The sequence below is a fragment of the Peromyscus maniculatus genome, chromosome 6, assembly GCF_049852395.1.
Source record: "Peromyscus maniculatus bairdii isolate BWxNUB_F1_BW_parent chromosome 6, HU_Pman_BW_mat_3.1, whole genome shotgun sequence".
Lineage (NCBI taxonomy): Eukaryota > Metazoa > Chordata > Mammalia > Rodentia > Cricetidae > Peromyscus > Peromyscus maniculatus.
The window spans coordinates 130,261,164-130,267,164 of NC_134857.1; positions in this window are offsets into that span (position 1 = coordinate 130,261,164).

Consider the following 6,001-nt stretch of genomic DNA (forward strand, 5'->3'; position numbering starts at 1 on the left):
GCCTAGAGATTTCTCCCTTAATCATAGTTAAATCATCTTGCACACCCTTGGTGTACATGTGGTACAACTTTGAAACTTTGATTTTGTAACAATATTTTTGCATATGTAGAACATTGCAAAAATAGTATACAGAAGCTTTTTATACCCTCTACCCAACTTCCTCTAATGTTAACATCTCACCCAACACAAAATGCATTTTCAAAGCTAAGAAGTTAACAGTGATTCTGTGTTGTCAATGGAACCAGAACATTTCCATGGGTATCCTGCCTTTCTTCATCAGCGCCATCTTCTTACAGATTATAGCCTCTGATATCTAACTGCTCTTAGTTTTCTTCTCTGACCTGATACTTGATCAGTTTTCCATTCTTTGTGATCTTGATAGTTTTGAAGAAGTTTTCTTTTAGACAGTAATTTTAGTTAATCTGGTGGTTTTTCCAAGATATGGAGAATAATATCAGAAATGAGTCATTCTTTTTTCCACCAGAAGTCATTAACCCTGATTGGTCAACTAGATAGAGTATTTCTGAGATATTTCTTCACTACAGCTATTGTTATCCCCTTTATTTTATAAGTGGTCATCAAATCCAGTTCACACTCGAAAGGAAGATAACTTCCTTTGAATATGTGAAGAAGCAAGGGAAAATGATTTGAGCCTAGTAATGGCTTCCTAAAGTACTTTTGTTCCTCAAATCATGCTGTGTTGCAGAATCACCTTTGGAGACTTTGTGATAACTAGGAGGGTTGTCTTTACCATAAGTCTATTTCACCCTGAGAGTGGATGAGTATGAACCACAAATAGATAAACTAGTGAAAGACAGAGTCAGACTCCATTCATCCAAGATTTCATTCACTTATTTGCACATTGCTAGATTACATTATTTCAAAAGGTAAAGGGGTGAGAGAAGAGAAATGAGACAGAGTGCGAGGTGACGATTCTGTCCTCAATGTTCTGAAAAGACATCATCTCAGTTTTCGGCATGAAAAAAGATATTCACTAAAAACAATTTCCACATGAGACAGGAGGCAACACATTATGGCTGAGAATTGACATGAAATCGTTTCCACTGTGGTAACATAATGGAAATTAGTATTAGAAATTAAGTTGAATATGAAAATGTGATTTTTTAAGTACGTAAGTTTTATTAACTCTTGCCAGTGTGGATCTTTCACTTCTGAGACCAACTTGACAGTGGAGCCCAAGCATACACATGTGAAGCCTGTGTGTGAAAGGCTGGATGTATAGCAGCCCAATTGATGCAAGGTAGTCACACTGTGCATCTTGTTTAGGCTGTGTTAGATGCACCATCAATGCAATCTTGCTCTGTGCAGGCATTCCCCAAGACCCAATGGAGATGGAAGTAAAGGAATAAGGAAGAGAGAACAATTGGTCCTGATGAGTTATTACTGGTGTCTGAGAGATGGAGATTTTTAATCTGGTGTTAGTGTTCACTAACCAAATCATGCTGCTGAATTTGCTAAAATTTTATAAACTTTGCTTTACTCCTTTAGTAAATAATGATTGCTGCTTTATGGGAGTCCTACAAGGAATATATGAGAATCCACATGTCAAGTAATCAATCAGACATGGTGAGCTGAATTCCTCATTAGGTCATTTAATAATGGTCATGATCATGCTCCTCACTATTTTGATTCCTAAAGTTATAAAAATTTTAATAAACTAGTAAGATCTGTTCATTAGCTGAAATAGCAAAGAAGACTTAGAGTACAGAGGATTTTCAAGGACAGTCTGCACTGTGAAATTGGTTAGATTGAAAAGTGCCTAGGAGATAAGTAAAAGGCCCCCAGCTGTGTCAATGGTGATGACACCTGGGGGAAGAAAACTTGTCTGGAATGCCAATGGTTCCATCCTGGATGGATGGTCCTGTGGGATTAGAATGGAAGGCAGATAACATTCCTTCTCCTCCTCTGTTTCTCCATACCCCACCTTTCATGATTAAATCCCTCCAACCAGGATCTTAAATAATTTTTTCTCAAATTGGATAACCCTGGAAAAAAAGAGTTTGAAAAAGACATTGAAGATAGCCAATTCACTAGGACAATAAGTATAGAGAACTGTAGAGTGTGACACTCCTGTAGTCCCAGTTCTTAGAGGTTGAAGCAAAGGATCAGGAGTTGAATACCATCCTCAGCTACACAGAGATCAGGCCAGCCTTGGGAACACAAGGCTCTGTCTCAAAAAACAAACAAAACAAACATAAAGAAGTCATGTGTATCTATTTTACGAAGGGACTAGACAGATGGCTCTCTGGGTAAGAACTCTGGCTGCTCTTCCAGAGGACTCAGGTTCAGTTTCCAGCACCCACGTGCAGCTCACAGCCATCTGTAACTCCAGTCTCAGGGAATCAAATGCTTTTGATTCCCATATGTACTAGGCATGCATGTGGTACACAGACATGCATCAAGGCACAACACTCATACACACAAAAATCAAAAAGGAAGAATACTGGAAACAAGTTGACCATTTTTTTCTAAGAGTTTAGCTGGTGTTCACCCACAGCTGAGCATGCTTTTGGAGACAGCTCGTGAACAATGCTGATAGGATAGCTCAGTCAGATGCAAACGTTCTTGAAGAACCAGTAATATTAGGGTGTGGAATGGCTATTTCATAGCTAAGAAGATTAGACTTTATTTTACCTTAAATATTTTAATTGACCATATTAAGTAATCATTTAACAACTACAGTAGGATGTTGTAAGCCAAGCATAGTCATATAAGTGGTTGTAACATTTCCAGCCTTGTAGCTCCCATGGCCACTGAGTATAAAGGAATAGAAGTACATGTTCAAAGGAATATTTAGCTAATAAACACAAGCACATATTTTCCCAGTCCTTGATATTACCAATTAAGAGTGGAAGGTATTTGCTTTGCAAACTTAGGATTACACATACAAATGATAAGGTCCCTTCTGACTTCATTTACATGTATTCACATGATGAGTTTCGCTTTCCTGGTGTCAAAGAGATGATGTGTACTGAACCAACACAAGAAAGATCAGGAAAAATCTCAAGCTTTCCTTTGGCTATACTTTCCTCTCATCAGAGAACCTCACAAACTCCCCTGTTGCGTCAGTGATGCCAGATAGTTCATTTCTCTGCCCAAACAGGATGTGCAGACTTGCTGACATTACAATATCCTGTGTTTCAAGATCCTCAAGGATATTAATAAAATTCTATTTCTTATGGGAACTTCAGATTTTTTCCCCAGGAAAGATAACAAATCAGTATTTGTTGTCTGAAAATATTAAGGTAATTAGTGGTGGATGAACTAAAAAGTCAAGTGCAGCATTTATAGCAGTCCAGATACGTACTGAAGCTTGGAGGATGCTTACTTGAACTTTTATCAAAACTAAGGAAATTCTGGTGTTTGCAAAATTGAAGTTGTAAGTCTGGGGGGAAAGAGCTATCTTGCAAGATTTCTCGAGCATTATGTTGCTTGGTTGAAATGAAAGTACTATATGCATGGCCATTCAGTGCTTTCTCAGAATTCTGAGTTTCCTTAAAATGAGATGAAAACCTTTGGAAATACAGAGACTTTAAAAGTCAAAAACTGACCTTTCAAAGTATTCACAAATGGCTTTTGGAGAATTTGTTTTGTAATCCTTGCATGGCATTGCTTTGGTCTTTGTTTTGAAGAAATGATCCCTTACCTACCATTCATTAGTATATTAGAAGGAAGATGTACCAAGGGATTCCAAAATAACCAAACCCTGGGATTGCATCAGCTAAATGATGGTCCAGGGCATGGTGAGCAATAGGTGTCTGTGGTGGTCACTTAAGCAGATGGTTCAGTATCACTTCACATAGCATCATTTCAAGTTATGCTGACTGTTTTTTTTTTCCCCTGGTGATGACAAGATATGAGCTATAGATAGTTTAAGGGGAGGTTGGCTTCGAAAATTAGCTTTCTGATTTACACAAAGTAGTCACACCAGTGAAGAGACAGCTCCTTTTGCATTCTGCTTCAACTGTCTTGAGTCCATTTCTGAAACTCAGCCAGCTCATGCTGGTGTGCTCCACAATGCTGTCATGTCATCAGCTCAGTCTACATGCCCTAGCATTTTTTTTGTATGAATATGTTTTAAAACTTGCCAACTTGGCTGTTTCCCCATAAATTGTATGGAACAATGTTTTAAAAGAAAAAAACTTCCATTTGTATTTATCTGTGGGTGAACAAAGTTTTAGGCTTCTCAGTGTAAAAAGGTCCAAAATTAATGGCATTGAGCAGACAGGGATAGTAACCTGTTCTGTGACTTTTCTTTACATGTTAAAATTAAATATAAAGTAGAAAACGAGCAGTTCTTATAATAAAGAGAACATGGTATAAGTAAACACCAGTGTTTCTTAAATGAGTTACATTTCCTCAATCTGAAGTAATATCCTACTTTTTTACAGTGTGTGTGTGTGTGTGTGTGTGTGTGTGTGTGTGTGTGTGTGTGTGTGTGTGTGTTTCTCATAAACATCTATCTGGGAAAGGAATATAACACTATTTGTAAAATAATTGATAATAAACTGTTAATAGAACAGAATGGAATAGTTTATTTCTCAAATAGTATGTAAGATAATGGTGAGAAACAAGCTTGGGTTTGTGGAAAGGGAGAAAAGCATTTGTGGATAGTTTTACTAATATGAACATATGGTATAATCAGAGAAGCAGGGCAGGCATTTGTAACAATGTCAGATCACATCATGTTGTGTTGATTTATATGGCATGATGCAAGATCAGCTGATTTTTAATGAATGGACTTTCTTCAATAACTCAACTAGGGAAGGTTTGAGGTTGCAAATCTGGTGAAGTACTTTGGGACTTTAAGTCCCTTTTCATAATATTTTCAGTAAATTCACAGATTTTTTTCTTGTATTTTTATGTGTTATCTTGGGTAAAGTGGCAACAAGTATGAAAGTGAAGTTTTAGCAGGAAAAGTAATTGTTGCATTAACTGGGGGGTAAATTTTCACATCTACGCATAGGGAAGAAATCAGGTAATCAGGTAACATGGTTTTGGTGGGAGATGTCCTGGAATGTAGCAGTAGCTTTGGGTGGAGGATGAGAAATCAGAATAGCTGCAAGACTGGACTCTCCAGGGCTTCACATCTGGAGCTGGTGATAGGCAATGCCAGAAGCTCCTTGTCCCTCACTTAAAACACACTCCCTTTTTATAATACCCAAATTTCATTCCTAAAACAGCAACAATAACTTTTCAGTCTTGGTATGGTTGCTCACACCTATAATCCAGATGATAGGAAGCTGAGGCAAGTGGGCTCCCATGAGGTTGGAGCTGACCTGGGATAAACAGTAAATCCTGAACCAACTTGGCCTATGGATTAAGATACTATGTCAAAAATTAATAACTAAAGAAATAAGAAAATGTCAAAGTCTATAGTTTTTCCATAGGAAAACAAAACAAATATTGAGCAACAAATATTTTATTAGCATCTCATTTTAGAAAATAAAAATTACTGCTTTCAAGGATGAGTGCTGTGGAATAATACTTCTGTACACTGTGAAGATGTGTTACTCTCATTTTTAATAAAGAGCTGACTGGCCAACACTAGATAGGAAGAAATTAGGTGGGAAAGCCATACAGAGAGGACACTGGGAAGAAGAAGGAGGGTGGATTCACAGGGAGTCACCAGCCAGATGAAGAAGAATCAGGAGATGAGCATACCATACTGAAAAAAGGTACCATCATGTGGTAGAGTGTAGAGTAGAAATATGGGTTAATTTAAGATGAAAGAGCTAGATAGTTAGAAGGCTAAGCTATTGGCTGAGCATTTATAACTAATAACAATTCTCTGTGTGGTTATTGGGGAACTGGCTAGGTGGGACTGAGAAAGTCCACCTACAGATGAGGGGAAGGTTTGATGTATAAAGTGCTTTTCAATCAGTCATGAGTGCCTCAGTTTGAATCTACATAACCCATGAAAAGCCTGGTGTGGTGGAATGTGTCTATCATCCAACTGTTTTCACAAGGGCATGGATGA